General features: G+C 52.2%; 1 non-coding gene across 1 annotated transcript; it reads left to right on the top strand.

Moving 5' to 3' along the window:
- The first annotated feature begins 5,181 nt into the window (after positions 1-5,181).
- Positions 5,182-5,266, top strand: TRNAR-CCG (transfer RNA arginine (anticodon CCG)). The gene has a single exon. It is a non-coding gene; the product is annotated as a tRNA-Arg (tRNA).
- The last annotated feature ends 2,102 nt before the right edge of the window (positions 5,267-7,368 follow it).

Genomic DNA, 7,368 nt, shown 5'->3' with positions numbered 1-7,368 from the left:
GAGCCTCGCCAAGGGCCGCCTGCATATTGCCTGTGGGTGGGTTGTCCAAGGTGCGGCTGGACTCCATGCCAGACCTGCGTGGGCGATCCGTGCCCGGCTTCCCCGATTCCGGCCCTGGTGCGAACCCCTCCCCAGCAAGGGTGTGGAAGGGAGGGTCCCAGCAGAGGAGACACCCACCCTTGCCGCCTTCACGATCTGCAGACCCGGTGCGCCGTCTCCTGTGCTGACTACGCGGGGGTCTGTTCCACGTGTCAAGCCGAGGCGAGGACCAGGGAGTTGGAGGAGAAGGAACATACACGGGCCACCCGAGCGGGGCGGGGCCCCTTCAGGCGTTCCCGTCTTGGACGATCTCATCTGGGATCTAGAGAAGCATCCAGACTCTCGGTAGCACACTCCTTCGGCACAGGGGTTAAAATCAACATGGGATGCGTTTCCTGGGGTGAGATTTTCCTTTGAAGAAAAATATAAACCTGTGATGAGATCGGATATGATTCACGGCGTTAGGTACTTTTGGAATCGCCTGATTTTATTTTATTATTATTTTAATGTTTATTTATTTTTGACGGCGGTGGGGGAGGCAGAGAGAGAGGGAGACACAGAATCCGAAGCAGCCTCCAGGCTCTGAGCCGTCAGCACAGAGCCCGACGCGGGGCTCGAACTCACGGACTGTGAGATCATGACCTGAGCCGAAGCCGGACGATTAACCGACTGAGCCACCCGGGCAGCCCTGGAATTGCCTGATTTTAAAGTTCCTCAATGAAAAAAAAAGATTCAGGGTAAAAATGATCTTGCCAGCCTGCTTTCTTTATATCCGGAAAACTTGGACTCTCTTCTGAGAAGATATTTTACATTGATTTTGAAATACTTCCCTCAAAGCAAATGCCAATTTCAAGTAATTCTGAAGGTTTTTGTCCTGACTACAGTCTTCTTCTGTCTTCTTTCTCCCTTCCGCCTCTGCTCCAACGACAACATCTTCCGAATCCAGGAGGGCTTCCCGGTGCAGCGTCTGACGTGCCTGGGCCTTTCATCGCTCTGGAAGCCTCTTCCCGATTTTCACGCGGTCCTGTCCCCCAAACCAGGGTGCACCCAGGGTTCCGAGTGGGCCGTGGTGGTCTTCGAGCCCCGACACGCTTCGCTTTTATCTGTAGTTCAACCAGTCGTGGAGCGTTACTGCCAAGACCATTGCTCCCTCACACCTCCTGAATGTCAGGCGTCGTTTCTCCAGCCAGATGCCAGTGGTGCCCTGGCCCGTGCTCCTGCCACCAGCCGCCCGCCGGGGACCCTGCCTCGGACCCGTGACGCCCGCCCGGCCACGCTGTCAGCACCGCGCCCTCCTCGTCCCCCCTCTCCCCGCTCTTTCCGGCAGGTTCTCAGTCGGTACAAGGCTCAGAAGCCCTTCCACGGCGGCTCTGACACGACCCGCACCTTCCTGTCCCCACCGCCCCTGCCTGCGTCGGGGCTGCGTGTCAGAGCCTCTGCGGCCTCCCTACGGGCTGAGCCGTCCTGAGCCGTCCTGAGCACCTGCGGTTTTTCCGCCTGGAAATCTTTCATTTTTAGAGTCTTATCTGGAAACTGAACACGTAAGATGGATAGGAACTGGGACACCCGGGGTGACGTGGGGGGACGGGCTCCCGACTCGGCCGCTGTGGCCCTGGAAGCCCTGGGCTCAGCAGAGTGCAGCTGGGCACAGGTCACAAACGCTCCAGATCCTGGGTGGTCCCCCCAGGCTGACACATAGCGCTCCCCACCCGGGGTCCACCCGCACGCGGCCAGCTTCCCCGGCTGCAGGGTCCCCCCCGCACCAGCGGCTGCCTTGTGTTCACCCGGCGCAGTGTCTCACAGAAACGTGCAGAATGGTGGTTACCGAACTGAAGTCGCTTAAAACCCAGCACACGTAAGAAACATCTAGGCTGGTTCTTGTGTAAAAAAGACACAGATACCTTGAAAGATCACCAGTGTGATTTTCCTCATCAACTCGAAAAGTCTGGGGGAGTTTTGGGCTCTTCTGAGAAAAGCTGCCAGGTTGTTTGCGACAGAGCAATAAATATGCTCCGGCCGTCCTGAGCGCGTGGGGAGCGCGGGCTCCCCGGTGCACGAACCCTCACCTGGGGGCTGCAGTGGGACATTAGCATACATTTACATACATTTACATGTAACATTCCTGGCACCCTCAGCTCCCAAACCTGCACTCTGGATAAATTTTTTAAAAAGGCAGTGTGACCTATGGCAATTATATTCCAGCCCGACATTCAGAACAAGATGCACGAAGCGAAACAAAGGCCTAAGACAACCAGTTACGTGCCTGATTAGGATAAAGACGGGCGGAGCCTCAGCGAGAAACGGAAAACCAGACAGAGAGCCGAAGTCTGAACGGGCTTTCCAGAAGCAGCCGGCACACGCCTGCGCCTTCACCGTCCTCGCTGGTTTCAGAGACGCTTCTGGCTCCACGCTGAGCGGGGCTCCGCGTTACGAGTTCCCTGTTTGGTCTCCAGCTTCATCACCGCACCGAAACCGTGGGCTGGGTCCCACTGCCCCACTGGACCCGTCCCCTGCCTGTTTGAATAAACATCTGTTGAGGCTCCTCTGGGTGTGACGTGACATTATGTCTGTTTCTACCGTTGTCCCCACGAGGGTCTGGAGACGGTCTGCTGGTCTTGGGTCCACGCCTGCCTGCACCAGAGGGGTGTGGAGAGGCTCGGAGAGCACGGCACGAGGCCACCGACCAGGCAGCAGACGGAGGGCATGGGCTGCAAGGCCCTTAGGTAGGCTGAGGGGTCCTGACCGGGACCCCCCCGCAGCCACTGGAAGCCCAGTGCGCATGGCCTCCCAGGGCTGGTTCTGGAGACCAGTTTTTCTCCCTGAGCCAGGGCTCCGGCGGGGGGGGGGGGCCCTCTGCCGACTACCGACGCTCACCGCCACCTGGCTCCTGAGGGACGTGCAGAGGACCCCTGTGTCCTTGCTGGTGGCACTCAGCTAGAATGTTCTTGAGTGCCGCCCTAGCCCTGCTGCTGGCCGGCCCCTCAAGGCCAGCAGTGGTGGGTTTTTGGGAACCAGCTCCGCTGACACCTTGAGGGAGACAGAGTCAGCCTGTCCATGTAGCGGTTTCACTGAGGGCGAGTGGTCAAGTCGTGGCCGGCACGGCAGAGAGAACAATGAGCCGGAGGCAGACAGAGAACAGGGCACATCCGTGTCGTCACGTGCCCGACGACGCTGGCCGTCTCCAGGGAAGGGGCTGAAGCTGCAGGGGCGGGGGGCGGCAGAAGGGAGAGTACATGGGGGTTGAATCTCCAGACCTGTCTGAGACCTCTCAGGGGTGTGCACCCCAGCACTGCGCAAGGCGCCTCCGTGGGGCAGGAGGGCGTCTACCCGATTCAGGGGACTCGGCAGCTGGACAGGCAGAGCGGGGCCGCGCGGGGCCAGCCCCCAGCTGGGGTCAACGGGTGCAGCGTCACTCAGTTCATCTTAGCAGCACCGGACAGACACAACACAGCGTCCCCGGTATAGCCTAGAAGAGGTCTACGCTTGCCCTGGACTCCGGCATCTGTTGGGGTGCTTCTGCATCGTTGGGAGTAAATTACCAAAAGGGTGATTAAATAATGGGAAGTTTGGCCGGTGAAAAGTTAGGAGAGCGCATGACAAGTAACAAAACGTCTCCAAGAGCAGGGGGCAGCCCGGAGAGGGCAGATTTCGTGTCCGCTCTACACGTGAGAGGATTGTTTAATTGAAGAGATACCTGGTTATAGCGAGAAAACCATGGCTCCAAATATTGCTCTTGGAACATCAAGATTAGACTTTGTAGGGGCGCCTGGGGGGCTCAGTCGGTTGAATGCCCGACTTCGGCTCAGGTCATGATCTCACGGTCTGTGGGTTTACGTCCCGCGTCGGGCTCTGTGCTGACGGCTCAGAGCCCGGAGCCTGCTTCCGATTCTGTCTCCCTCTCTCAATCTGCCCCTACCGGCTTCTACTCTGTCTCTGTCTCTCTCTCAACAATAAATACACATAAAAAAAAATGATCAGACTTTGTTGGGAGACACGGTTACTAACCTTGACTTTGTTAAGGGAAACTTCCTTCTTTGGCTCCCCACCTTTCACTGGGAAGCGTCTGTGAGTGGTGGGCCAAGGCCGGCTACGAGGACACAGGATGGAGCCCTCAAACCTTCAAGGATCCTGCAGTCTAATGGAATAGACCCAAACCAAACTGCCAGCCAACCGTGTTTAAGGGGCAGAGAAGAGGCCCTTTTCTGGCACTCGAGCCAGAAAAAATGGGGCTTACATGTCAGGGAAGCACTTGAAAAGGAGGGTGATTAATTTTTTTTTTTTAATGAGACTCTTGGAGCTGCAGTTTTCTTATCTATAAAATGAAATACGAGAATAGACGCTCCTCAAAATTCTTTCCAACTAATGTTCTAGAGTTAAAAAGAAACCTTCTAGATGTTCAACAAATCAGAGCAACGGACTCTTCTAAATATGCCAGAAAGAGAAAGGTAACTTGTATTGACGTGTAATGACACGGGCAATCACTCCTACTTTAGGCTCAAGTGACCGGTAGATTGCATTGCTGACTGACCTGTACATGCCTGTGTCCGTGCACACACACGTGTTATTGCTTGGCTGAAACAGCTCTCCATGCGTGGTATGATTTGGAATTGGAAATATGTTTGTGCGCATAAAATAACCCAGGCCCCGTTTCATTAAAAATAAATCTAACGTTATCTTCAAAATTCCTAACTGAAGAATTTGCACACAGTTGAGAACATTGTTGGCACAAGTCAATTGTTCGTGTGTCCATGTGTGTTGACCAGATATGTATTTTTATGTCTAAGATGATACGAACATAAACACACGCACGGCCACCATGATTGAGTTGTTTTAAGCTAATGTTTCACTGATGTTCATTTGCATATTTCATAATTTAAGTTCGTCACTCCTTTTCCTGTAAGACAACGGTTTGCAAGAACCAATTATAATCTGGTAGAGTGCCCGTTACAGCAATGATTGGCTAATGGACAATTTAGCATGTTTTCAAGTATACAGATTTGTATTTTTGTCTGAAGCATTGATTCTTACCTACCATTCATTTGCTCACTCATCCACGTGTTCTTTTGTTCTATAAATACAAATTGAACGCCTCCTACTTGCGGGCTGTTGTCCTAGATGCTAAAGATTCACAGAATGAGGGGCGCCTGAGTGGCTCAGTCGGTTGAGCGTCCGACTCCGGCTCGGGTCATGATTTCACAGTCCGTGAGTTCGAGCCTCACGTTGGGCTCTGTGCTGACAGCTTGGAGCCTGGAACCTCCGGTGGATTCTGTGTCTCCCTCTCTCTCTGCTCCTCCCCCACTCGACTCTCTCTCTCAAAAATAAACAAAAATGAAAAAAAAGATTCACAAAATGAATAGGAGAAAGCAAATGACTTAACTATAACTTAAAAAAGTGTAAGTCTTTAAGATATTTTACTTTTAGCTTCATTAGGCATGTATTTGTAAGCTGAATGTATATCCTTAGAAATTATGCAGGGCTGACAAATGTAGATTGCTTCTGGAGTATACTGAGGTAACATTTCATTAATTTGGAAAAATCTCCTCAAAAGTATAGTGTGATTTATATATCATTTTAGGTATATATTTGATAAGCTTTAAGATATGCCTATTTTGACTTCCGAATTTTTTTAAATATTTATTTTATATTTGAGAGAGAGAGAGCATGAGAAGGGGAGGGGCAGAGAGAGAGGGCGACACAGAATCCAAAGCAGGCTCCAGGCCCTGAGCTGTCAGCACAGAGCCCGACACGTGGCTCGAACCCGCAAACTGTGAGATCACGACCTGAGCCAAGTCGGACACTTAGCCGACTGAGCCACCCAGGTGCCCCTGTTCTGACTTCTAATCAGAATGACTGTTCAATATGGTGCTTATGTGTGCTTGGTTTAATCGTTTTTCACTTACATCAGATTAAGTCCATCTTACGTGCTGATAAAAGCATTAGTTTTTAACATCTCGCATCATGAGGACATAGTTACTTCTTAAATATCTCGTACATGTACTAAGTACTTGTGTGACTTAGTTTTTAAATTGTGTATGTTTCATCACCGACTCGAATAAAAGCATGTCTACTAATTTCCAACAAAACAACCCTTTCACTTTAGAAATTAAAATTTATTTTTCCATAAACTTGAGAGACCTGGCCTGTCAATATCACTGAACTCTGGGACACCTCGGACCTCTAGGACTGTCCGATGTCCTGATGACATCATGTCTGATGCCCTGATGATGTCACGGTAGCTATGACACCAACACGGAACAACAGGCAAACGTCACGAAGCGTGGCATCAGGGAGACGCGTTCAAGACTGAGGGTCACACTGGACCCAGTTAGTCGCCTCTTTCAGAGCTCCTGGGAGAGACGGCGCACTCGAGAGACTGAGTGCATCGCCCATGGCCCCATGTCATGACAGCCACGGAGGCACTGGCAGGAAGGCCGGCCACCAGGTACCCTGCGGCGGCCCAGGCTTGGCCCAAGGACACAGAGCTGTGGACGCGGCTCTGCTCACGGTGCTCCTGCCTGATAGGCATTTGGACATCGAGGGGAAAAGATCCTCGTGTTTCAATATTCGCAGAGAGCATCAGAGATTAGCGTTAAAAAAAAATCCAGGTTTGCACCTTGCTAAAGAAATTGCTTTTCATCATATTCTGATAGGGATGGTCCACAGTAGGGAGACTACTACACAAACCATCCAAGGAGGCGATTCACCGCCCTGCTGGTTTGTCCCCCATTCCAACGGCTTCAAGGACACGGTGATTTGATCGTTCCCAGGTGGCGTGACTTTGTGTCCTGGACATTCTGTTTCCAGGAGCTTCTCCTGGCAGCTGAGTACCACACGGTGTCCCATCGCGTTTCAGTCCACCGTCTCATGGCGGTGACAGGAGGGTGTTTGCCATGGACAGGTGCACACGCTGGCATTCCCAGAACCTAAGCAGTGGACACACGCAGGGTGAGGGTCTGGGTCTGTTCTGGGCTCTCATGGAAGTGCCTTCATGACTGGAGAGAAGTCATTAAATTTCTTGTATTTCAGGGGCGCCTGGGTGGCTCGGTTGGTTAGACGTCTGACTCTTCGTTTTGGCTTAGGTCACGATCTCCTGGTTCGTGAGTTCAAGCCTCACATCGGGCACTGGAGCCTGCCTGGGACTCTCTGTCTCTTTGCCCCTCCCATGCTCGCTCTCTCTCTGTCTCTCTCAAAGTAAATAAGTAAACTTAAAAAAACAAATCTCTCGTATTTTAAAACTGCAACAGAAGGATTCAATGATTCTGAAGTTCTCGAACTGTGGTTTCCAACTCAAAGAAGCCCCGAGGGGAGATTAGCTCAGACCAGGGCATT

The sequence above is a fragment of the Prionailurus viverrinus genome, unplaced genomic scaffold (assembly GCF_022837055.1).
Source record: "Prionailurus viverrinus isolate Anna unplaced genomic scaffold, UM_Priviv_1.0 scaffold_33, whole genome shotgun sequence".
Lineage (NCBI taxonomy): Eukaryota > Metazoa > Chordata > Mammalia > Carnivora > Felidae > Prionailurus > Prionailurus viverrinus.
Note: the sequence above shows the minus strand (reverse complement) of the source record. Positions and strands in the feature narration are given on the sequence as shown.